This window comes from Corvus cornix, chromosome 2 (genome assembly GCF_000738735.6).
Source record: "Corvus cornix cornix isolate S_Up_H32 chromosome 2, ASM73873v5, whole genome shotgun sequence".
Lineage (NCBI taxonomy): Eukaryota > Metazoa > Chordata > Aves > Passeriformes > Corvidae > Corvus > Corvus cornix.
Genome location: NC_046333.1, coordinates 35,482,084 through 35,508,760, shown reverse-complemented (window position 1 = coordinate 35,508,760; position 26,677 = coordinate 35,482,084). Strand labels below are relative to the sequence as shown.

General features: G+C 40.7%; 1 protein-coding gene across 4 annotated transcripts in view; it reads left to right on the top strand.

Annotated features, from left to right (window-relative positions):
• Positions 1-1,654: 1,654 nt before the first annotated feature.
• The window catches only part of TMEM108 (transmembrane protein 108), a 161,882-nt gene continuing 136,859 nt past the window's right edge, over positions 1,655-26,677 (top strand). The window contains exons 1-2 of one of the 4 annotated variants that reach the window (XM_039571751.1): positions 1,655-1,710; positions 9,398-9,527. The gene's annotated coding sequence lies outside the window, so the exon portion shown is untranslated. Of the gene's footprint in view, positions 1,711-1,731; positions 1,862-9,397; positions 9,528-16,529; positions 16,625-16,910; positions 17,057-26,677 lie in introns of those variants that run through there. The other 3 variants (XM_010398844.2, XM_019285862.3, XM_019285863.3) reach the window with 3 other exon arrangements.

The window sequence follows — 26,677 nt, the reverse complement described above, 5'->3', positions numbered from 1 at the left end:
ATCTTACACTTCCTAGTCAGTAATAGGTTACTCTTACTACAGCTTCATTAACACATTTAGCCTAATAATTTAATAGTTGTACTGTGATTGAAAACATAGCTAACTGCAGATGTTGTTGGTTGTTGGTGTATGATATAGATTCAGCCATTCATGCAGTGACTTGAAGGAAATTTGGGGCAAAAGAAGAAATGAGAAGGGAAAGCCTGAAAAACACAGCAGTGGTTGGTTTTTTTACTACTGACAAAGTAAAATCTCACCGAATAATCCATAGTTTCAATGTTGGTAATATTTTACCAGCAGCAACTCTTTCTTTAATTGGAAGGAAGACTACAAAGATCGTAAAGCCTCTTGAATGAAGTGCTGAGCAACCAGGCAGATGGGGAGACCTTGTTTGGCCTTTCAATGTCTAAAAGGGGGCTTATAAGAAAGATAAGAACAAAGTTTTCAGTTGGGGCAGTTGTGATAGGGTAAGGGGTAGTGGTTTTAATCTAATAGAGTGTAGGTTCAGAGGGTGGTAAAACACTGGGTTCCCCAGAGAGGTGCTGGATGCCCCATTCCCGGTAAGATTCAAGGTCGGGTTGGACAGAGCTTGGAACAACCTGATCTATTTGAAGTTGTCCTTGCTCATTGCAGGGGTGTTGGACTAAATGACCTTTAAAGGTCCTTTCCAACTCAAACCATTCTGTGATTGTTCTACACATCAGAATCTCTGTGTACCATTTTGCACTCTTAAGTCCTAAATTCCTGACACACTCAACATTTCCACTGAAGTAATAAGAAGTAAAAAGTAAGACAGCCTACACTGCCAGAAGACAGATGTAGCAGGTTTGTATTGGCTGAAAATAATTATACAGCAATAGCAAACCTAAGGCAAAAAGAGGTAACCAAAAAAAGGTAGGATTTTTCTCTCTATTGGTTAATATAAAAAAATGCCAACCAATAATGATTGTGGCTAACGAGGGGAGAGGAAGGAAAATGTTCGTGAAGCAGTAGTGCTTTGGGTAAGGCATTGAACAGGAAGGGACCTGGGTTGAGAGCTACCACCGTTTCTAGATCTGCACTTCCGAGGCTCAGTTTCTCTTGTACCAGCCACACCAAGGTCCCTGCAAACGTTCCCTTGCCTACGGGATAAATCCTAACTCAGCAGTAGTAAATGTCCTTTGGAGGTCTCTTCCAGCCAGGCTCAAACCTGTAAGAGTTGTCCTGATAGCATACGAGCCCTGGTGTAAACGAGTGGTAAAATACTGCCAGGATGTCAAACAACCCACTGCTCGCAGCGGAAGGGGCTGTGTGGAGGGAACCGCTGTGGCAGCCACCTGTAATTTCACTGGAACGCCGTATTCCTGCCAACACCTTCTGTCGTGCAGTTAACCTTTCCAGCCCGGCCACCCTAAGCCCCGGGCTTCCCCTCTCGGCGTACTTACGGCTAATCCCCCCTCCCAGCCCCGGTAAAACCCTGCCCCTGACAGCCCCTGCCGCAGCCGCGGCTTCTCATTTACATTCGCTGCCCGCGCCTCGCCCCCCGCCGCCGCTCCGCGCCCCCGCGGCGGGGCCGCCGCCTCCCCCGCCCTGCCGCAGCCAGGGACCCTTCCCGGGGAGGCCGGGCCGGCGGAGCCCCGCCCGCCGCCGGGGCAGCAGCAGCAGCAGCAGCAGCAGCAGCAGCAGGAGCAGCAAGAGCAGCAGCGCCGCTCGCTCCGCAGCGCAGCGGAGGTGAGCGGCGGCGGTAAGCGGCGGCCGGCTCGTTCTTGCCGGGGCTCCGCCGCCGGGGCGGGGGCTGCGCGCTTCGGTTCGGCGGCACAAGCTCCGGAGTCAGGGGTGCGAGAGGGATCAGGTTCCGCTTGTGAGACGCGTTCGCTTATCGGTTTGTCTTCTTATTCTTGTTTCACGAGAGATCATCTGAAGTGGCAGCAGCCTGGTGGCTTGCACCGATAGTTTAAGGAGCATTGCGTTGTAACTGTCCTTCTGCAGCGTAGTGGGCTCGGTTATATGTGAATAAGCAGTTTCAGGGGTAGGCATGTAGTGAAAATAGCGTGTGGATTTTTCCCACTTTTTCCGAATGGGTGGGAGCTGCGAGGGAAGGTGATATTAGTATCTATCATTGCATGAAAAGCATCGTATCTCGGGTAGAAGGCAGGATGTTTTTATTTTTTTTGTTTTTCAGGCAGGAACTACCAGGTGCTTGTCATGACCAGTTTGCAGAGATGTGTGTTAGTAATACACAGCCAAAGGCACGAGACTACTCCATATCGTAATGAACTGAGCCTGTGGCTTGCATGTTGTATTTAAAGTAGAACACTGCATGTAAGACGGCATTCTTTTTAAAAGATGTCTTGAAGTGTAACCACAGAAAAAGCCTGTTGTAGTAGTGATAGGCAGTTTACTAGAGGTAGCCTTCATGTATTTCTCTCATATAGTAGGAGGGGCCAGATGACTGTTTCAGGAAAATATTTTAAAATATTTTAAAGCATAGATGGTTGTAACAGAGATAAAACAACTATGGATAAGTAATTAAGGATTGAACAGACTTATATGGGAAAAATTGGGGAGGAAATTGAACTACGCTATGAATAAATGGCCATGCTTGTGCAGCAGAATTACAGAATACATACTGTATGAGAGAAAATTCACCTCTCTCAACTGCAGAAAGCAGTCAGGCATTCAAGGTCTGTGGAGGGAGTCCTTTATATCGAGAGGCTGCTGTGGAAAAAGCTGCTAATTAAAGCAAGCAGGATCAGTTCCTCTTTATCGACAATTTAATGTTTAAAAATGACCCTTTGACTGCCTGAGAAGGTAAATCAGCAATGAGAATGTGCTTTTGATGAATGAAGGTGTCATTCTACACCTGGCCTTTATTTTTTGGGGGGCATGGGGGAGGAGGGGAAAGTGTGCAAATTAGTAGATTGGGGAATGCAATCAAAAGAAAAAAAAAATTAAGCAATCATTTTCTGATAATGCTTTGCAGCACTACCTGTGGAAAGCAGATGCAACGGTTCAAATCTATGTTAAGTTCTGAGTCTGATGTTTGCAGAGTGATTTTAACCAGATAATTTGTAGGAATAGATAACAGTATAGTAACAGTGACACTACCTGTATCTGAAGATATTCTAGTGACTTAAAAACTTAATTAGATCTAAAACTACACATGCAAGCAACTGGCTGTTGCCTACTATGCTGTTGTCCCAGAGTGACCTATTCCCCTCTAGTTTATGTCAGACTTACTGTAAGTCATAATCATAAAGTAGTATTTTATGCAGTGAAATGATTATGCTAAATTTCTTACGAGCTATTCTGATTGTGGTGGACCCTGCTAATCAGTTGTGTGAACACCAGTTATTCCTTTAAAAAAAATGTGTTACTTCTGAGGATTCGAAAACTGCAGAAACATCTTTAATCCTATTAGAACTGATGGAATTTGCTCTGCCCTTGTAAACTGATGTTCTCTAGACTAATGCCAGGTATGGAACAGTTTGAACTTTTGTCTTTCCACTGGAGAGGTTAAAGAAAGAGGGAAGCCAGTTACAAGTGTTACAATGGCAGAGATGTAATTATGTGATTGCACCCAGGATCTGCAGTTACAACAGCCTAATGCAGAATAAAATAAAACAAAACTCAAGTTTATTATTGACAAAATCTTTTATTTCTGCTAATAAAATGGATGTGTCAATATAATGCTGACATATCTGCAATACTGTGCATACATTAAAGAGATTTTATGTGTTGTCACTGCCTTTAAAAGTTTGACAACACTGGGCAATCTTTCCTCTCCTGGCAACAGGAGGCAATATTCCTAAGTGCTTGTGCTGTAGCATCTGCTCTGGTGCTGCCTTCGATTGGAGGTCTTGCCAGGGCTGAGTTTTGCCTTAGCAGATAAGCTGAATCAGCACAGATTACATTTCTTCACAGCCTGTAGCTCCCTGAAACAAGAGTTCAGCTAAGCCAAATCCCTTGGTGGCCATGCAACAGACCTCAGTTGCATCAAGAAAACCAACCAACTCACGCTCCAGTCTAGTCACTGGATTGTAGGTAGACCAGAAGTTTTGGCCATGCTATAAATTAGATTGATCAATTGCCAGGTAAATTGAGGCAATTAATGTAATTAATTCTAGTGTATGTGTTTGCAAATGATTTATTCTTGTCAGAGTTTGTAGATCTGTGTAGAAAACCTTCCCTGACTTGTTCCATGACATCCTTGCTTGTGCAAAATATGAACTGGTATGCCTGGCTGTACTTACTAAATGACTAAATGAATTAATAAGAAACATATGATTTTTTATTAATAGGTACTAAGTTTTTGCATCCAAAGCTCAGCTGTGTTGTGGAGCAGAACTAAAGACAATATGGTGGTTAGAAGAGATCTCCTTTGAGTGATAGGGAGCAATTTCATGACTGTGATACTGAAGATATTTAATCAATAGAACTTAAAATCAATAGAAATTTAAGTGAACCAAAAATCCTGTTATTCCCTGAATTATTTCAGGGAAACCACTAGACACAGTTACTGTGGGGTAGCTATGAATGACTCATCTGGAGACATGTGCTGGCCACAGTAAATATACAAAATAGAAAGAATGAAAATTTCTGTTAAGTTTTTAACTTAGCAGCCAAAAAGAGAAAGCTTCATAGTTAACTCTCTTGTCTGACTGAAGACTGAGTTATTCTTCAAAAGAAACAGCAGTGAGTCCAGGTTACAACTTTGGATCTGCTCTGTAGTCTGTTATAAATAAAGCTTTTCAGACTTCGAATTTGAGATACTAGGACTCAGAATGGTGAGGTTAGAGGTGTTACCAGTAGATCATTAATAACAGGAGTGTGGTAAGTGTTGAAATAAGGAGTGATGTGTGTAGGAAAGGATGACCTATCTCTTGCTCCTGGCTGATGGAGGAAATGAATTATGCAGAACACTTAGCCCCCTCTTTGGGCAAGAACATGACACATCTCTGCTTGGTACTGAGTAATCCTTGCCACTGACGATGATACATGTAATCCACAGGTAAAACACTCATTGTGACCTTTGGTTTACTGATAGCATTCCCTGAAAGAACTGTATGAGCTGGCATGCTTGCCAGTTTTCCTTTGAAAAGCTCTCTGGAGCTGGGTAAGGGTCCAACTTGTTCTTTATTATGGCAATGAATTCTCTGTGCTTTCTCTTCATTCTTTCTGCATCAGAAAAGCAGGTTTTATCCAGTGTGCTGGGAGGCTGAGGGAAAGATTTGCTAAAAATTGCCTTGGCAGTCACCATTTGGGAGCATGATATAAAGGGCAAGACATAAATGTAATTCTACAAGTGGGTAATGCATTAAATGCTGAAAGTAGAAGTACTGATCTTGCTGCAGGCAGCAGTGACCACTGGAGCTTTTCTCCTAAGAAAAGCATAAAAGGAGCCGCATGATTCTTAGAGGAAGAAGCATCTCTAACATCTAGGTACATTTTCAAAGTCATTTTTTCATCAGTCCATTCCATCCCTGAAGCGTGGAGACCTCAACTGAAATTCTCACATACTGTTCAGGACCAAGTTTTTAATTTAGCCAGGTCAGTAACATACTATGGTGAACCTGTTTCAAAAAAAGAGTTAAGTAAATTTGGGAACAGGGTTCTGTTTACAGGGTTGTAGAATTGCTGATGTTGCAGGGGCCTCTGGATGTTGTGTGGTCCCATTCCCTGCTCAAAACATGTAGAGCAGGTTGTGCAGGACTGTGTGCAGCTGAATTTTGAATGTCTCCAGTCTCTGGGGTTGGCGACTCCACTGCCTCTCTGGGTCACCTGTATCTGTATTGGACCAATCTCACAGTGAGAGTTTTCTTCTGTTTAAATGCAGTTGCTTGTGTTTTCAGTTGTGCCTGTTTCATCTTGTTCATTCAGTGAGGCCCTGAGAAGAGCCTGGTTTCATCTTCTTTGCTGTCCCTTCTTTGTCATGTGGGCATGCTCCTTGTCTGTGGTCAGCTTGTCCACTAAGGGTCCCAGATCTTGCTCTGCAAATCCATTTTGCCAGCCAGTTGCCCTCCAACCTCTGCTAGTACAGAAGGAAAGAGAGGTCTAAACAGAAAGGCTGGAAGAAGAGAAAACGACAAAGGGAAAAGAGTAGGAGATGTGGTGGGAGGTGGGTGGGAGTGTGCAGAGGAATGCAGGCATCTGGAGACATTATGCTGGTTGCAGCAGGCTGGTTTACCTCAGCCCCATTATAGTGCTATTGAGGGAAGACCACATGTCAATCCACAAGTGCTTTTATGCCTGGTAATTTAAGCAGGATTTAATGCATCCTGTCATTATAAACAATGACATTAGTATGAATCAACAAGGATGTGTGAGTTTTTTCTCTGAGGTTGGTATATACGCTTCCAGGGCAGCCAAGAATTTTCAACAGTCTTTGCAATGGCATAAATTCAGGCAGTTTTAGTGTAATTTAATAAAAGGTTTGGCTGGGCAGCTCACTTTGCCTTATTAAGCTGTCTATTAAGGCAGACTTTTCCAGGAAGGGCCCTTCAGTAAAGCATCATGATGCCTAAAGGAACAGCAGTAGTTCTATGACAAGCCACTAGTAGAATATGTTAGTTATGGAAGAGATGGGTGAGAGAAGCCTTCTGTGGTCACTGGCATTCATATTTTAGTCCAGGGGTAGTAGTCCTCTAGAATAGATGGTGCAGGACTACATTTAGGAGTCCTTTATGGTGGTCGTCAGATGGAGGTTGTGCAATAAGGTTGGGTCTGATGTTTTGTAACACGTGTATGCGTGTGCATTAGAGCACAGAACTCCTTGGTGTTTGGAAATCACACAGGCATACTGAGAGTCTTTCATAGCTCAGAAGTAGTTGCAACTTGTCCTTATCATTAGTCCATACCCACATCCACTGTAAATAGGTCACTCAAAGTCATTGGAGCCATACCTGTCTGCCCATTGTACTTTTGTTTTTTCTTCCAGAAGATTGATAATCACCCAAGAAACATAAAACAGTTTTCCTTTTCAAAGTCACCAGAGGTATGATCCATGTGATCCATGCTAAGGTGTTAGAACAATGACATCAAAGTTCTCTTTACCTGCATCCAGGCACATGCCAAGGCCTATGTCCCAGATGTCCCTTTTCTTAACCTGCTGCCTCTTTCTGCCAGGTTGAGTGATCCTAGTCCATATTTCGGTGAAGCTCCTCTTAGTCCCACTATTCAAAGGACAGCAGCCACTCACCTCTGTCTAACCCTGCTTGCTTTAGGACTCCTTGGTGCTACAGGGAAATGGAGACTGATCACCTCACTGAGATGGTTGGCTGTGTAGAGACAAAAAGACTTGCTGGCTGCCTCTCCTGACCTACAGGCCCTGGTTCATCCAAAATAAGGGTTTAATGTGTTAAGACTGGTGGATTTGTATTCTGCAAGAGTGATACAGTATTATGCCAAAATCCCAGCACAAGCATGGTGTAGCAATTGTAATACATAGTGGAATTGCAATGCAAGCCGCTTCCCCATGCCAGTCTCTGCATGCTCCACTGTCATGAAGAAGGAGGATTTGTCCTAATTAGAGAGATCCCAAACTGTGTGTTGAATACAAATATAGCCTGGAAATTTTCAAATAACCTGCATAGTGTGGCACTTTCAGTGTTTTTTTCCTAGCAGTTTGCATTGTGGTGCTTAATTTGCAAGAGTGTGTTGTATTTTTTCCCAGTGTTAGGTCATAACTGTCATTTTACCCAGTACTTCTGGAGGACAGATCTTTTACTTCACAGAAACCAAGTCCTGAAACATTTTGGGAGTAAAAAGAGAGCCTGGGTAATGTTGGTGATTATTTGGAGATTCAAAGTCAAGGATTCTAGGGTAATTGTGCGTGACCTTTCAGATCTGAGATCTGTCTCCATCAAGGAGGAGGCACAGATCTATTAAAACATCTCTGAGGATCAAGGCTTTTTCTGGCTCCATCAGGAATTTCAGGTCTGAATAGCAATCAAACCAGATGTAACATGTGCCATCAGTGTGTGACGTGTCACCTCTGCCATGCAGGGATGGGATGGCTTTGTGTGCCACCCTTCATGGTGAGAATTTACATCAGGATGTAAGGCTACAAGTGGTTCATACAGCATAAAGTGTCACCACTGATGATTTTTAGGCATTCTGACTGAAGTGAGTTAATTTTCAATTTTCCATAATAAAAAGGGAGGGAGAGAGCAGCCTATGGAAGATGTGTATACTACAAACCACATACACACAAAGCCATACTAACCTTTGAAATACTCACGAACAATTTCTGTGGAGAGCAGGGACAGCTTTTAAGCAGCAGGAGCCAAAATGTGGAAAGCAGCAAATATGCATCCCATTTGCTGTGCCATGGTGCTGGAGCCAGGGGTGTCTGGTGAAATCTCATAATGAAACAGTTGTTAGAGCAGTTGAATACAGCTCAGCAAAGCAGCTCTTGAGCTAACACGGGCTGCCTGTCTGCCAGTAAACAGATAATTACACTCCGTTGTTTCATTGAACTTTTGTGAAAACAGAAATATGTTTATGTAAAATCCACCATGAAAATGTGTTCTGCTTGTGGATCCTGCATAGAGGGATCAGGATATTGGAGAGGGGTGTCAGGTACAGAAGTAATGCTCTATATGCTGAACAATCTGCAGTGGAGAGTCAAGCATATGTAAGTGGCTCCCTCATAGCTTTCGCAGAGGAAAACTGTATTGTATAAGCAGAGAACCTGTTGCTTGGTTTTCAGAGGTCCTTTTGATTCAGATGACCAAATTTAGATGCCTGGAAGGCACTGCATTCCTGGATACATTTGAGGAATCTCACTGTGATTCCCTGAGTACTTGAAGAAAAAAAAACCAAAAAAAAAAACTCTGACTGAATTTTCCTGCTGTCCCACTAATTCATTTTGTTCCTGAAAACCATTGAACAGTGGCCAAAGTCACTTTTTGGGAAGGTTTTTTCTTTTTTATTACCTTGATTGCTGAATATAAATCTTGGCCACTCTGTCAACCTCCAGTTTCTCAGATTAGTAGCTTTCTTATTCTGAAACTAGTATTTAAATTGAATTTAGTCTCTTTCCACAAGAATCAACCTTTAACAGATAAATTAACAAAGAAATTGACAATTCAGAGATGCAATTTTTGCCATGTTTTTTGTTAAGTGTTTGAATTTCATAAAATTAGGAGCATGTTGTCAAATATATGGGATATACACATATGGAATGTGACAGTCTGGAAAGTCTGAGTCTGCAAAGAAATCCTAAAGAGTCTTCTAATTATACTCCCCAAAATCAATAACCTACAGAAACAATGTTGTGTGTAATCTATTACAATGAAAGCTCTGGAGAGCAATGGGAGCCACATGGCACAGAGCCGTATGTATTTAAATTGAATGCCTTATAAAATGAGATGAATAAACGTCTTGGAATAACACACCCACTTCTGTAAATTTACAGGTTGCACCAGCTGGCAGATTGAAAATAAAGAAGCAAGAAGCTGGAAGAGTTTTTATCACCAGGAAGATCTGAACCAATGGACTGTATGGATATAGATATGTTTGAAGGCATCTGCTCTTCCCATTACAAGGTAAGGCACAAGTGGATTTCTCTGCTGGTTTGTGTCTCTTCAGTGCAGTGCAGCTCCCTTTTGTGGCACTGCCCAAGATGGTAGTAGAGGTGTTTTCCAAAGCTTGTTCAACTTAGTTGCTGACTGCTAGTAACTGTGGCCAGTTATTAATAACAATGTGTAAATGGATGATATGCATACCCAAAAAGCCTCAAGTTTCAAAAGCCAATAAATTCTGATCCTCGGGGCCTGTAAAATTCAAAATTTTATTATATGAAGTATCTGTTCAGATAGCTCTACAGGTTGTCTAATTTTAGCATGTGCTAATAGACCTTCCTACTTACCTAAGGCATATTTTTTTATGGGCTTATTAATTGCTGTAGATTGAAGCAGACTTGAAACCTGTACTTAGTGTAGTGGCTAATCAGGAGAAAAAGTCTCTGAACTGGATGCTAGAAAATGTCTCTGTCTGGAGATGCAAGTTATGCCATTTTCTTTGTACAGTTTTTGTGTTCTTTCACTTTCAGGATAATACGGTTTGTTTACAAAATCTCTTTAATTTTCCTTTTTTTTTTCCCTACCAGTAAAAATAATTACTTACTGGTCTAAGGTGAAGGTGATGGAGAGCTTGATAGATTTTCTGGGCATCTTTTGCCTGATGCCCAGATACACTGTCACTTGCTCTGAATGTTTTCTTTAATGAGTTGTTTCCAGGGAAGGTACAAAACACAGATCTTCAAAAAGCTACTTGAAACTGGTGGAAACACTTGAGAAACACATTAACTGAACTTGTTTTAAAGTAAAATTTCTCATTTTCAAGATGATGTAGTTCTGCATGTCTGGAGAGTGCCTATATGGGATGACTTCATATTTTAACAATTCTGATCAACACAAGTTTGCTAGAAGAAAATACAAAACCATACCAGTTCTGTGTTACTCAGGAGTTCATATCAGGCAGCTGAGCAGTTGGAAAAAGAGGCAGCTGCAACTGGGATTAGCTGGTCTCTGCTTTAACCCAGAGAGGCTGAAGAGAGGACATTCAGCTCAAGTCAGTGTGACACTTCATTTCTCCATTTTCACCAGCCAGTGTTAAATGATAAAGGACCAGTCCTGTGCAGTGCACTGCAATTACTTCTGTTCTGTGTGGGGAGATATGACCACCAGTGTTACAGTCTGCCATTTCCACAAGTGTGAGAGAACCAGTCTCCTTCTTCTGTTGTGGAAGAACTAAACTGAAGAGATCCTTAGGTGGGGAACATAAGAGACTGTGGCACCGCATCCTGTAGGTATTGGGGGGGCTCCCTTGCATGCTGAAATAACAGGGATGATATGTATTAAGTATTCAGAAAATGCAAAGATAAGCAATAGCAAACACAAGTTAAAAGGAAAAACACATTCAAACTCTTGAGTACTTGGGGCATTCCAGGAATTTTCTGTAACTGTTGTTAGGAAGGAATGTACATAGATCATAAAAACCTGTAGGATCTGGTCTAGATAGCAGACACTTCTCTGGAGAGTTTTATTTCCCCTACTAGATGGTTGTGTAACCCCTGGTGTCCACACTCAAGTGCCCCAGTGGAATCTTTATAGCCACCAGTTATTGCCAGCTCCCACAAGTACAAATGCCTGCTGCTGGTCTGTGCTTTCTTGTTTGAATGCACCTTTACATAAGACGTATGCAGTGGGGGTGGGGAATGACAGCTTTGGTTCTGCGTATGTGAAGGGACAATACCATTTCCTGTGCCACCTTGCCTGCTTTAATCATGTCCTTCTCTGGATCAGAGCTTCTGAGTTTGTGCTTCTTGGCACAGCAGGGAGCCCAGCCTTGGACAGGGCCTCTGGCTGTTGCGTGGCAAGTAATCCTTCCAAATAGGATTTGCGTTCTTGCAGCAGCCGTTCTGGGGATAGAGAATGAATACATGGAGGCAAATTGTGCTTACACAGACATAGCTCAAGCCCAGCCATTCAGAACACAAGTTGATGACAGAGTTGCACACAAGTTGAGTATCTGAAAAGAACATGTACTAGTGGCTAAGAAAAATGTACAGGGTCAGAGTAGCTGCAGTATCTTAGTTAACTGGATTTATTGGTGCTGCTTCACAGCACAAATGTTGTTAGAGCCCCAGAGTTGCTTTGTTACTTTTCATCTGCCAGAGTCTGTTGTCCCTCCAGTGTTGCTGTGTGGAAATGTGAGCTTGTTACCAGCTACTACTGTGAACGGTCTTGGTCTTCACTTAAAACTCCATTGCTCTTTTAGTGCTGTGCACTCCCTGCTTTAAAGCACCTGAGATGATCTACTATAGTGACTCTTGTATTGGTATAGTTTATATAGAATAGTTTATATGGTAGATGTTGTATAGTGATTCTTGATGGTAGCCTGCAACTGCAGGATAGAATAAAAAACTGGAGGTAATAGTGACTTAAATCAAAGCCAGAGTTTGAATTCCTGAGCTTTTAAATTGTGGTTTATTTGTGGGCATTATTCTTGATAGCCTTTTGGCTGTGTTTTTCTGGTTTTGGCTGAGAAATGCTTGAAACACCAAACAAAGCTTAGGAACTGGAGGAACAAGCTGCCTTCTGAGTTATACCCAACACAGATATTCCGATACTACAAGAAGCTGAGTTTCAGTTAATATTAATTTCATGAAAATGAAAGCCTGAAGAGGAAGCACCTGAAAACCTCTGAAATGTCCTAGATTAGAAAAGTTAAAAACTGAATAAACATATTCTTCAACTCATCCAAATGTTTTGTAGCTCTAGTTTTGTTGTGGGTTTTTTGTTTGTTTGTTTTCTCTGTAGAACATAAGGACATGTTTTTTCTCCGTATTGAAGCACTTGTAAGTTTTAATTGAAACATTTATTTTTAAACTTAAGGATAGGTGAATCAAAATGAGTTCACTTTGCTAGGAGTTTGCAGTCCAGTGAAAGATTTCCTTAAATTAAAAAAAAAAAAAAAAGGAATTTGCTTATGACTTAGTCCTGTCTTTCTCCTGGTGCACTGAATTTTATGTTCCTATTATTCACTTTTCTAGTAGTGCTAAGGGACCTCAGGCCTTGATGAGGCTTCAGTTGTTCTGCATACCGTGCTGGGTTCCACATAAATTGCAAATGCATCTTTCTGCAAAGACTATATGATCAAAGAGGCAAGAGAGATTAGATGGGTATGACCCAGGAGCATAGGGACAGTGAGACATTTTTCATCAGCATGGTAAGCAGTGCCTTCAGGAACCTGCAGGCAGCCATTTACATATACAGCTCTGTAGCCTTGAGGTGATCATGTTTTAAGGTGGTGGAGAATCAAAGCATTTCATCCACGCAAGTGGGGAAGGATCCGAAGAATTGCCCATCGTGTCACTATAGTACTCCCTCTATGCTGTTCTGATTTGAGTGAGAGCAGTTTGATTTAAATCAGCTTGGAAATGGGAGCAGGTTCTTGGCAGTGGGGGAAGCCTTTTCCTTTTGGAAGGGAACATGACATACAGCTCGCCTGTCCTGCTGGGTAATTTGTCCTGACATTTGCTGGCACAGTAAGTTCTTACTAACTGCAGTGACACTTGCCCCGTGTGACATAATTCGGAACACTTTTTCATAATACCTCCACTTGAACTGAAAGCAGCCAAACTGTCTTTTCTAATTTCAGCCCTCTTGATCCCTTGTCCCCAGTGATAAGTTTGCAGTTTCCCAGTGCTGCCTGAAGTAAAATGATGAGATAGCAGCTAGCAATCCAAGGTTTTTCCCTTGTTGCTACTCAAGAGCATGCTAGAAGTCACTGATCCTTTATGAGCTAAATCCTGAAGGAGTTAGCTTCACAAGTTCGCTCTCCCAAAGCAGACATTAAGATATAGAAGTAACAACAGAGCCACCTAATAATAAAATGTGTTGTTCTTGCCTCTATTACTGATAACATTGGTCATTAGTCACAGAATATTATATTCAAAACCCATCAAAAGGAAAATGGTATGAAGAAAGATCACAGTCTAAACACTCAGAAAGGATTTTTCGGGTTTTGATGTGGGGATTGTTTCAACTTTGTTTTCAATTTGTTTCTAAAAGGAAAGTATTCAGTATTCTTTAGTAAAGAATACCTAAACACTTGTTGCTGCTTATTCATCTATTCCAGCAGCCATGTGAGATGCAGCAGTTATTTCTTGATGACTAGGTGGAAAATAAAGTTGTTTTGATAACATTTTGTTTGTGTTGATGCCACTGAATGTACATAATTCAGTCTACTTGGTGACCTGGCCCTGACAAGTTTGATTACTATTTCTAACAGTAGATGATAGTGTATCTTTTGGGGTGGTAGGAGACAGTGGGGATGAAAAGTCTTTTGGATACAGTTAAATGTTGTTGAATGTGGTGGGGAATCCATCAGCAAGTGGAGAGAGTTTGGGAGTATGATCTCTTGTTCAGTATCTGGTATGAAGGTAAACTGGTATACTGTGTAAATCAGACTTGGAACTCTGATAAAAAGATGAACTTGCTATGAGACTAATCTAAGTGGGTCCATCAGTACTGGCAGAAAGAAAGAAGCAGGAATGTGGCTATGCAGCATGTCATAGTGCTTCCTCTGGCTTCTCACCAAACGTAGAAATGAAAGCTGGGAGACTTTTAGGTATTTAATTATTTAGCCTCAGGCTCCTCACAGCCCATAACAAGCCATAGTTTTGAGGACAACCTCGTATCAGCTGGATGGGGTGGGGAAATGCCCTTAACCCACCCCCATACAGATGGCCACTGAGATTAGCCCAGGATCATGCAAAGCAGAGAACTAAATTCCACTTCTAAAACTAAGCACCAGACCTGGCTATGCTCTTACATCCGTAGGCTGATCTTTCTGCAGAATGAGTGGGCCATACCATTCCTGTCCTCAGTTAGATTAAGGATCAGCTGTACATTTCTAGGTCAGATTTAAAGTGAGCAAAAAGGTCACACTTCAACTGTTTGCTCTTCAGGATGAGAACTGAAAATAGTAAATGGAATACAGAGAACTACAGAAATTCAAGAGAGATTCAGTTTTCAAGAAGCAGGCCACACTGAACTTTTAAACTCTAATCTGTCTGCAAAGGTGAAATTGCAGCTGAGGTAGCATCACTTTATGCTAAAGAGGTCCCGACAAATGAAGATCCTCATACAAGAAATTAAGTCAGGATAGAAAATGTATACAGGATGACTTGTGTATTTGTTTTTCTATCTGTGCTATTAATTGCATGTTAAATTACTAAAAGTAAATTTTTTAAAGCTCTATTTGTGATTTAACCTTTTCTTTTTTGTTTCTGTTTTCCCCTTGTTTTTTATTCCTCCTTACATGCATGTGGTGATTGCTTAGATTTAGTTAGACGTTAAACTGCTTAAAAACAAGCCTTTGCAAAAGCAAATGCAAAGTAACATTCTTTTTAAAAAACCTGTCTTTTGGCATTTAGCATGCCAACAGCAGTGCTGAGAAGTCAAGGGAATGCCTGCAAGTAGGAAGGCAGAAGCACATCAAGTGAAGTTTCACAAGTGAAAGGTAGCATCCTCTTTTGCAACTGGTTGGGGATGTTTACGGCTGTGAAAAGCTTGCTGACTGCCAAGCTGTCGAATCAAAGTGCTTAAAAAGTAGGGAAAGATTTTGACTTCAAAATGTTCTGTAAAAGCCTGTTTTCATGCACTTCAGTGTGGGATTCAGAGTTAAACTGTTGGTTGCTTTGTAAATGCTCAGGCATGAGAAACTGATATATATGATAGATTATGTCAGAAGAGGGCACAGTGGTGTTTTTTTGCTAGAGAGTGAGACAAAGATGATCTGAGCATGGTCATATGCTCGGGATCTCATTGGGGTTTTTTTGCATGGCTTTAGATAATTTCCTAATTATCCACCTTAAATCTTTCCTTTGGTTGAACGGAGTAATAGCTTGACTTCAGGAATGAAATGAGGGGTGGAAATATATGTGCAGCTGCTGAAGCTCCAGATTGTTAAAAGTTCAGAGTACTGCTGTTATACAACTTTGGTCTAGTTTGAACAACATGATCAGCAGGCAGCATTGTCTAGGCATCGTAGTGAGCTACCAAATAAGTGTTTAATATCCTAAATCCTCTATTGTGGTTGTCTTTTGTATGCATCAGTGTCATAACTCATGTTCTCTTTTATAGCTATTCAAAGAAAAGATTGGTGCTTTTTTTAAAGTTATGTTCTTTGTCCTAATCCTTTTTTTTTTAATACTGTGAAGAATTCTTGCTCATTTAGCTGCGTCCACTGCTGACTTTCCTTGCTCAGCTTAGTCAGATTTTGGGGGTAGTATATATTGTCTATAAACTTCAGGTAGTTCAGCTGCTCTGCCTTTCATGCTGAATCTTTTTTAATTTTCCACACCATTGTCCGGAAGAGACTTTCAAAGCTAAGAATGATTTCAGAGAGTCACCTTGTTCTGTTCTTTCTGATTTGGGCTATTAACTGCTCATGCCTGATCTTCTGGTAAAGGCAGCTGTTCACCAAAAATGGTGCATGTAAAATCTTATTCTCAGACCTTTTCTTTAAATTGAAAGATGGTTTACCTATCACAATAGAGATATCAGTTTGCAGTTGTTTCTTTCTCTTTTGAAATGTCATCCTCCTGCCCTTGAGTACAATCACTCTTAACATGATGTCTTAGGCAGGCAATGTTTACCTTTATTTCCTGATTCTGCCACACATCCTAGTAGCTTTCAGAATGGAAGCTGTCAGGTACCAACTGGCAGGAACCACCACACTTTTATTTTGCACTTTCTTTGGCAATTTAATAATACTGCATTTTTCAGTTTTCTGTTTCTCTGTTGTAGTTTGCATCTTTGTTCATCTTTCATTAAGGCAAGACATCATTTATGTCTTGCCTTGATTTTCTGCTTTTGGAGGATGTGACGTCTTTCATCCTTCCTCTTAGGCTGTTGAAATTCTTCCTTCATCTCACTGCACCTTTACAGGTTAATTTTAGTTGTCTGCTTATGGGTGATCACTCTGTTTTTATCCAGCTTTACACTAAGTGGAATCTTCTTTGTGTTTCCCTCCTGGGACTGTCTCGTCCCTTGAACTTCTGCTCTGTGGAGAAGTGGAAGTATTCTGCTGCTTGATCAGAAAAATACCAAAGACATTTTTATGCTAGCAGGTAGCTTTTTTTTGTGTCTTATCTAAATTCATAGCAAATAGATTTACATGGTGTCTCTTAATCTAATGCTAGCTTTCCTATAGTCTTGTGCTAAACTTACTAGGCATGGGTAACATCTGTCTCTTGCAGCATCAATTATATATGTATATATGTATGGAACCTGTGCTTTGTGCTCTTCACTTGTATATAACTTCCCAATTACTTTCTGCTGCATATCTGCTGAGTTTCCAGTCTTGTTCCATCCAGAATCTTTTCTAATTTAATGTTGCTGCTCTCATGATTCAAGGTGCAGAACACCTGGCTTCCAGACTTGGAAGAGTGAAGGAAACCTGGAACTTGTTAAAAAAATTTTGGCAAGAAGTGGAGGTGGTAATTTTCAACAAGCCAGCCAACAGCAGGTTGAGAAATCCTAATGCCTGGTTTCTCTCTGATGTAAGTGGTACCATGTATTTTAAAGTAAGCTCAGAAATAAACGACCGAAATAGAATAATTCATGTGCTGTACACATGGCAGATCAGAGCAAAGCAGTCCTAATGAAATAGCAGTCTTTCCACTCTTCACATAAGCTGCTGCTGGGACAGAAGTGTAGTGATTTTCTCCTGCACAGGTAGAAAAGGCATAGAAAAGCGATGTCATGAAACCTGTAAGGGAAATTTTCCTTAAAAATTTCCCTGGAGTATTGGCTTTCAAGTATGAAGACTGGCTACAATGATCAGTAGATCAGTTCAGGCATAGAAGAAGCCATTCTGCCTACTTTCCTGCAGATCTTTCCCTGCAAAACTGCAGAAAACTTCTAACTACCTCAGATATCAGAGGCACCGTCTCATCTAAGGTGTGCATCTGTTTCAGTGGAGCAAAAAAGAAATAATTGGCTACTTTCCAAAATGTGTGTTTAGTTTTTAAGAACCATAGGATAGAGAGTACCATCAGGGCTCCCTAAGAATTGCGTTTGGATAGATGGCTGCCAGCAGTGACTTTTTGTTAAAAGGAAAGGTGATTTTAGATACCAGCGACTAGTAGTACGAAACCAGTCTAGCACTCAGTCTGATAGCACAGCCGTTGAGGTTTGGTGCCGAGGCGGGAGCTGGGGAGAGAGAGTCGGGGAAGGCGTTGAGGGGGTGGGAAGATAATTTTCACACTCTGTACAAGTAACATAAGCTCTGTGTTTAATCTAGTATCCTGAAATCTGACATGGATGGCTGTCCTCAGGGGATATTCACATATTAGTTGTAAGTTCTTATTTGATGAGAGGAGAACTCACTGAAACATTGCAGGAAGGGTAGCTGTGAAAATTTTTCCACAAATTTTTTTTCAGTACTTCTTATCTCCTCATAACCTCATGTCCTACTGAATTGCCTTCATTTTCCCTGTCTGATATGAAATATATTACTGGGTTATGACAAATACTCAGACCTGTTGCAAAAATGGGATCATTCACTATTTTTCTTCAAAATTCCAGTAATATTGCTCAGTGGCTGTGGCATACAACCTTGCAGTGGTGCAATGACCTGGTCTCAGGCTTTCCAAGTGTTTTGTGTACATTAATTAAACTTCACAGTACCCTTCTGAGGCAGTGTCTGACCTGTGTTAGGCAGTGCTCTATGAGTAGTTATAGTGTAATGATTGCAGCTGTTTAGGAATGCAAGTATGGTGTTGGGTAAAATCACAGAAGCTGGCCCCATCACATACCATATATCCTCCTCTCAAGGTCTTAGCACTATGATAACAGGAATGACAGAAACTATGAGTCGCTACTCCTGGGAGAGTGATTTCATCATTGGGCAGTGTCTCTTCCCTTAGGACCTTCTGTGTAGTTGCTTTAACCCACCTTCTTTCTACCTTTGTTGCAAAGAAGTAGTCTGACTCTAAATCAAATTTTAAATGAAGCTATTCGCAGTAATACATCTCTTCCATAGGTGGTTTGCACTGTCTTTCTTTTTAAGTTAGATATACTAGGAATTATACTGAACTACTTGCTGTGTAGTCAATTGTGCATGAAAATTGACAACACTGAAGCACCTTTTCAGAATAGAATGCCCTTACTGATGATGCAAGGCAATTTAGTTCTGTTAGTTCTGTTTGTTGGAAATCAACCAAAGCACAACACCAGTTTTTGTTTCCTTCATCCCCATGTCACAACCCTCAATCTTTTGTGTAGATGTTAAAAGCTAAAATTCTCATTCTTTAGAGAGCCTGCACAACTTCACTCTATTATCATTTGGATTATCATGTGAGGTCTAATTGGGCTTTTTTTTATACTGTATAATAATTTTTGCATTATAAATGCAGCAAAACTTGCAAAACGTGATCACCAAAGAACTGTTAAAGCTGATTTCCTATCACTGGAGTTTACAGTCTGTAGCTGACAGCTCGGTATACATGTAACTGGGTAAAGGTCAGAAGTAATCCACCCCTTTGCATTCTGGCACTGCAGACCCATTCTAAATACAGTAACTAGCTGCAGTGGTGGGTTCTGTTCAGATCTCCCTCCTGGCATACACAATGCGATGAGAAAAGTAGCTAATGAAAGCTTAGTTTTCAGTTTTGAGAGGGCTTGCCCAATTCTGTTTACTAAAGATCAGGCTGCCTTCTGCTTTGCTTCAACATTACCATCATCCAAAATAAGACACTGACTGCTCCAGAATAACACACTGACCACAAATCATGTTTGGGAACAGAAAAAGTAGCTGATATCGTGGTGCTGCATGGTAGGGCAGCAGCTGTGACAGAGACACAGGTTCTGTGCATGTTTGTTCACTGGTTTCTGAGACCAGTCCCATGGCTGAATTTATTTGCTCTTTCTCCTTCTGTTTTTTGAACTGTGATTTTTTTATTTATTTATTTTAAAGTTGTAATTTGGTTTTGGTTTTGTTTGGTTTGGAGGTCTTTGTTTTATTTTGGTTTGGTGTGTTTTTTAACTTGGTATTGGAGATACCACCTCAAGGGAATCCACAGGGGAATTTTCTCCTATTTATGCAGCATTTTCTACTGGAAAGATAATGAGGTCCCTACTTAGTATGAGGCAATCTTCAGTAATTTATGCCTGTGTCTTGGCTGCAGAAAAGACTACATCATATTTATTTTTGGAAAAGCACGGGAGATCTCTTACTGAAATTAAAAGTAAACTTTCTGTTGACTTAATGGTTGAAATTCTTTTCAGTGGTTTTGTGCAGTTGTTTTCAATTTTTTGGACAGGACTGATCACAGGAGAATGATGAAGATTTAGTAGCAAGAAAATAGGATTAATTAGAAACTGTGAGGTCCTGCAATGACCCTAGAGATTTCTAAAGTAGGCATGACTTCAGTTAAACATGATATTGGCTTCTTGTCTCCAAAACAGTGACACCCCAAAGCGTGGATGAAGTTGTTGTAAAATGTGCTTCTTCAGAAGGTGTCATTCATCAAGATAAAGCACTTTTTTATGTTTCTGTTGAACTATTTGAATAAACATGAATCAGATACTCTCTTTCCTATTTACTCATGAGTCAACATGAGAGATGTTGATCCTGTGCTATTAATGATCGTAGTTTTAATTGCAATGGTTTTATGCAGTGCTTTTAGTTGGACTTCTTCTCTAAGAGGTTATATTATTTTTGTTACTTTATGTACTTCAGCATTGTTCAGCACATTTGAAAATTATATTTTGTCCTAATTCAGAATTTCTTCTTTCATTTTGCAGTACAGCAGTGTTATTATGTTACCATATTTTTATAATCTTCTGAAGAACACCACTCCTTGATTCCAGCATAATTTCTGTTTATTTAAAAGGCTGACACGTTATAGTTTACTCAGATCAGAAAAAATTAGTGAACACTCCAGGAACATCAGGGGTGAGTGACAATTATTAGTTTGTAATCTCTGCAACTTTTCTCTCTATTCCTTTTCCTTCATAGGAAGGAAGGATTCCACTATTAATATTATTCTTCTTTATTCATTGAAGATATAATTCAAAATGTATTAATAGCTAACTGCAGAGTGCCATAGAAGTCTAATAAGATAACAAACTACTTAAAAAACTAGGCAACTTTCTGTACATTTTCTTAATTCTAGACCATGTACTTTCACAGCTATGTACTTAAGCCAGTGTCCTCTCAAATATTCTCACCCAGTTATTGCAGTAGGTCAGTTTTGGCAAGTTCACTGTTCAGTGTGAACAGGAGTACAGACTCAGGTTTCAAAATAATTCATCTGTCTGTGAAATGAAACACCAGTAGTTTAATGTGTTTTTTTAAAATTAATAATTACAGTGTATTTATACTGTCAATTCACGTAATTCAACAGCAGATGATGAAAAAGATCATAGATAACTGGATTCGATGCCATGTCAAAGCAGGATTGTTCCTGGTGTCATGTTTTCCATTGTGTTACCCAGTACACTTTTTGGGAACTTGAAGGATAGATTGCCCTTAATTTCCAGCTTCTGTCTAGGTAAAGTTGAGGTTCTTACATGGGTTTTGATAAGAGGCTCATTCTTTGTTGCAGTCAGAAGTTCATCAATGTAGAATGACATTTGCCGAGATGAATCCATGTGTTTTGTGTAATAAAGGAGCAGTTTATAAACCTTAATGACTGGATGGTGAAATTGGAAGAGAAAGCCTGTGACCCCTTGACTTAGAAGGGTCTGAAAAGATAGAGGTGTTGCTTCTTGAGGGTCTTTTCAGCTGGTTTATTAAGTGATTGGTTTACGGACTCTGCAGTAAACATTGGGCTTTGTATTCCAACCTTGTGGGAGAATTCAGTGGTAAGTAGATTTCCTGGCTAGCAAGGGAAAAGTTGTGGATTCAGTCCCTCATTGCAGAAGTGGCAGTATTCCTTAACCAGAATTACTAACCATCTTGTAATCTAGAGAGAGAGGCTGATCTGTAGTACGAGTCTCTTCCTATTTTGTAACTCACTATCTACATGAAAGGATTGGCAGTCCCGCCTACTCACATAAAGTCATCTTAATCCAGGTAAACTTTTTTCTCCTCTCTTCTTTCCCACAGCCCACCAGGCTTACTCCTCAACTAAACTTTTAGTTGTATTTAAAAGATTACTTTAAAAATGTTTCCTTTACTTTTTGCAAAATTTCACTCAGTCTCTTCCAGAAATAATTTCCAGTGTGAAAGTGCTTCAAGTGAGCCCTTTCTTCAAGTGGAAAGTTTTTGCACTTTCTTCTTCTATTTAATAGAGGAAAACATTGAAGAAGTTACAGAACTTGACCTTCTGTGGCTTGTATTGTCACTTAAACCAGCTACCATAAGTGATGACTGAGGGATGTACAATCCAGCATTTATCTTGCTTGATTAGCAGATCTATCCACTGAATTTTGTTCTTCCTGACACTATGGAAGTGAAGCTGTTTGCCCAGCCTTCTCAATTCTGGCCAGCTAATTATCTCTGTAGGATTAAAAGCAAACAAACCACAACAGGCAAATGGTTTATGCTTGGTTTTCAAAAGAGATGTTAGATACTAATTTCCATTTGTTCTCATTGTTAAGGAATTGTGCTGACAAAAGCACTTTGCTCGTGAAATAAGAAGAATGGAAGGGAGAGGGGAAGGCAAGATTAATAGGACTGAGGGATGTGCGTGTGGCTTGGCAAATTGAGCAAGTGGAGGAGGTGGGGTCAGAGTTCCTGACTTCACAGCTGATAGACTGATTTTCTCAGTTTAACTGATTTACTCTGTGACACAGCGTGCCTTGGCTCTTCAGTATGCCCATCCATAAGATTATGTTACCTGATTTAATAAAGGGTTCTGCAGATTATTTTGTAAAATGCTTTGGGAAATTTGAATGAGAAGATTTATAGCTAGATGGGTACAGATGTAGAAATAAATACAGATATGCATCTTAGCCTACTGCAGTTACAGAGCACAGCATTACTGCCACCAGTGGAAAGGACTGAAAGAAATCCCGTGGAAGCTATTAAGTAATTCCTTGAATCTTTTCATACATATACTAGATGTTTCTTTTGTTTAGCAACAGATGTGGGGTGATATGCAACTTAGTGCATGGATAGAGGCAGAAGTGTGGGGAGAAAGGACCATTTGTTGAGGTTTTAAAATTCCTTTTTAACTTGTCATTAGAACCAATATTCATTTTTTCTCTCCTCTAGAGCCCTAGCTATTTACTCGGTGTTAAGTCACTGGCATTTTAAATGAAAGAATTTCAATACCCAAGAATTACATCCTGAGGAGAAGTAAAAAGGCTTTTTCAAGCATGCTTTTCTTGAAGACAGAGTACTGGGTAGATAGTTTCCCGGTCAGCTTCAGGATGGCACTTTTTAGATGTTTATAGCTGCTTTTCTCTGAACGCTTGCTTCTCCTATGGCTCATTAGTTCCATTTGCAAATCACTCAGGTTTTAAACCATTTAATGACTCATTCTTAAAAACTATTTTAAACCTGTAGTGATCTGCTGGAAATAACACTAACCTATTCTTCTACAGCACTATAGGATTCATTCCCCATGCTTTGTATCTTCCATATATTTTTGCTTTAGATTCCCTTTCCTCTTTCTTCAGTTTCAGCTATCTTTGTGTAGTGGTGTTCAGATGGAGTAGAAAGCAAGAAGGGAGAGTTCCCTTAAAGCATTTTGGTACACCATTGAGAGAGAAGCCTATTGGTGTGTGTCAGCGGGGACGCAGGCAAGAGGTAACAGGTGGCATGAAAGGAAAGCTAAGAAGCCATGAAGATACAATGGAACAGCATTTGTCAAAAAAAGATGAGTAATGTCAAAGCGATGTGCAGGGAAGGGAGACAGCTGGGGACCTAAGGCAATGGTGGTCAGAGCTTGAAAGTGGACAAACACCATTCTTCCCAGACAGAGCCTTCTCTGGAATGAGTGACCCATGGTGACCTGCTGACTACTGGGGGAAAACCTTTGGCCTCTTCACACTGAGCTGAAAGACCCTGGTTTCTAGATCAAAAGGCATACAGACTTCTCAAGTATTTTGATTCATGTTTCTTCTCAAAGGTGTCCTGTGCCATAAGTACATGGGTACAAATTGAAAGAGGGGAAATCTAGGTTCAATATTAGGAAGAAATTCTTTACTGTGAGGGTCATGAGACTCTGGAACAGGTTCCCCAGGGAGGTTGTGGATTCTCCAACTCTGGCATTGTTCAAGGCCAGGTTGAATAAGGCCATGAGCAACCTGGGAGGTGTCCCTGCGCCTGTTGGGACTAGATATCTTTAAGGTCCCTTCCAATCCCTTAACATTCTGTGGTTCTACGATTAAGCCATGCAGTGAGGGAAGAAGCTACAGTGCTGCAGGGTTTATTTTGCCTAATCAGTATAGCTGCATCAACATTAATAAATGTGGCCAGTGTGCCCAGCATCATTCTCAGGCCCTGAGCGCAGCTAGCTACATGGAGATCAGCTCTATATAATCAAACTTTTTGTAGGTTTTAGATGATAGCCACATGTAAACTGCTTGCTTGTGTAGTATCTGTAGATTGCTAACTCCCAAAGTGTGTCTGGGAATTGTCAAATCCAGGACAGTGACCCATGAGTGATTTATCACCATTGGTGATTGATTTCCAGCTCCCAGGGTGCAGTAGGTTGGCCTCCCCTGAAGGGTATAGAAAGGGTTGGAAAGCTGGCATTATAATGATAATGGAAGGTCAGACATAAGCAGTGAGGATGCACAATGAGACACGTTGATCTTGACAGTTCTTGACAGCCCATAATATTTTGGGTTGACTTTACTCCACCTTCAGGAACTGAGAGAATATTTTGAATAAGTTTTGCTTTTGAATGTCTGAAGTTTGTTTCAGCCTGAGGAGCTTGATTGGAAAAGTGAACAGGGACAGATTGCAAGTCTTCTTCCACAGAACTGCTTCAGTTTTTTCAGAACTCTCTGCACAAGATTATTGGGACGTTATTCCATGAGGACCTGCTATGAAACAAGGCTAAAGAGAGGCACTTTTCTGTTTACTGCACGAGGAATTACACTTGCCAATGCCATTATGTGAATATGATCCTAATGCCGATTTGCAGCAATGCTGTAAGCAAACTTATACCATGGTTTATTTCTTACTAATTAAAGTCTTATTTAGGAATGAGTAATTTCTACACCGGAATGATTTATTTATTTATTTAAAATCACAGAGGCAGGCATTTCGTACTGAGGTCTGCTGCCTCCGTAGTGCAACTTATTATCCCAAAAATGATCTGGGGTTGCTTCTCTCTGAATTCAGGAATCTGTAACATTAATGTTACTGCATTTTATAATTGGTACTTGATAATTTAAGTGGATAATCAGCTAAGACATAAATGCAGCTTACCAGGAAACAATTGAGAATTTAGGATCATAAGGCTGATTAGACACTGTGTTATGCCAGTCTCATGCTAAGATAATTCTACTGAGTTGAAGTGGTACAAATAATGCTGTAAGATGCACAGTGGTCAGGCAGGCCCCCTTCACATATGCTTGACTGCTTATCTTTGAGCAGACACTGAAAGGTCTGAAAGGTAGCAAGCTCTTGTTACTGAGAAAGATTATATGCTCCTCAAGTCTAGGACCATAGACATTTCCTGTGATCTTTGGTACTTCTTTCATAGAGAAGTTTGAAAAACATCTCAAAGCAGTCATCATTTCAAATGCTTGTCTCCTGTTATCTAGGCTCTTTATTTTAGTTTAAAACATTAAGGGAGAAGTATCTTGTCCAGCATTACATAAGCCTGGTGGCTTCTAGCATTCATTGGGAATGCTCGTGTGCTGCTAAAGCATGTGTTAGTGCTCTGTGGAGGAGGGAACTGGGTGCGTTTTTCTGGTGGACAAGCACAAGAGTAGCAGCACACAATTCGTACAGGCTCTTAAATCAGGGCCCAAGTAGTGGCCCAAGAGTGGCCATGTGGTCCGCTCGAGCTGTTAGGTAAAGGTGAACAAAGAAAGCTTTATATTATCTTTGGTACAAGGCTTCATGAGAACCAGTTTAGTCTATGTCACAAAAGATAATAGCCTTATTGTCTGGTCTCAAAGGGAGGCGGTGCAGAGCCTGGTGTGGAAGATGTTGTTGCTGGATGTAGTAGCACAGGAAGGAGACCACTCACTCTTTTGTCCCAAGGGCTCATTCTGGCCCTGTTTCCCATGGTATGGGGATGGAGAGCAAATGGAGAGAGTTCAGTGATGATAATTACAAGTTGTTTTTTTTCCTAGAGTGTGCTTCCCTGATACCAGGAAGTACTTTTACTGAGAGGATTAACCTGTCAGTATTTTGTGCTGCTCTGGGACTCGCATAACCTGAATCATTTGGATCTGTTTCTCAGATTCCTCTGGACTTACTAGGCTCATGAAATCTATGCACTCTGATGAGCAGTTAATGCTCTCTCCAAAAGTGCTGGCTAATCCCCGAGTGCCTGTTTGGCACGCCCCTGACAACTTCGATGTCGCAGGAGCAGCAGCTGGAGCTGTGTGTTCAGTGGCCATGTGATGGTTGGTTGGGGTGTGTTAGACATATGCTGTGTGTTCAGGCCTATTTAAAGGATTAATTTACATGAGCCATGCAACTGTATGGAAACTAGTGGTCTTCAGTCTGTGCTCATTACTCTGCCATACTTGAGCACAACAAACTATTCATCTTATTCCCAGTTTATTTTTCCTCCCAAAAATTCACCAAGGGAAAAAAAACTCCCATGAAAATAACAGAACAGCCTCCATGAGTGGTTGGAAGGGAAAGAATAAATTAATTTCCTTTGCTTTCCTGCTCTAGGCTCAGTCTGGCTGAAACCAGCTGCCCAGTCTGTCTGGTTCATAGCTCTGAGTGAGCCACTGTACCCAGGAAAGACACTGGAGTAGGTGGGCGGGGAGCTTTTCTGAGATCATTAAGGTAGAGGGGAAAGAAAATTACTGTTTAGGAAAACAGCTCCCAGTGAAATGATTGCTTTTTAAAGCAATTTAGTGGAATGACTGCTCTTTGAGGTAATATTCCCAAATTTCTTCTTTAGTTACTGACTATATATCAGGTTATTCTTTTAGGTCTTTACAACAGACTTTCTGTTTCATAATGGAACTTTTTTGTTTCCTGTACAATAAGGGTCATTTTACTCTGTCTTCTAAGCACAGGAAGCTTC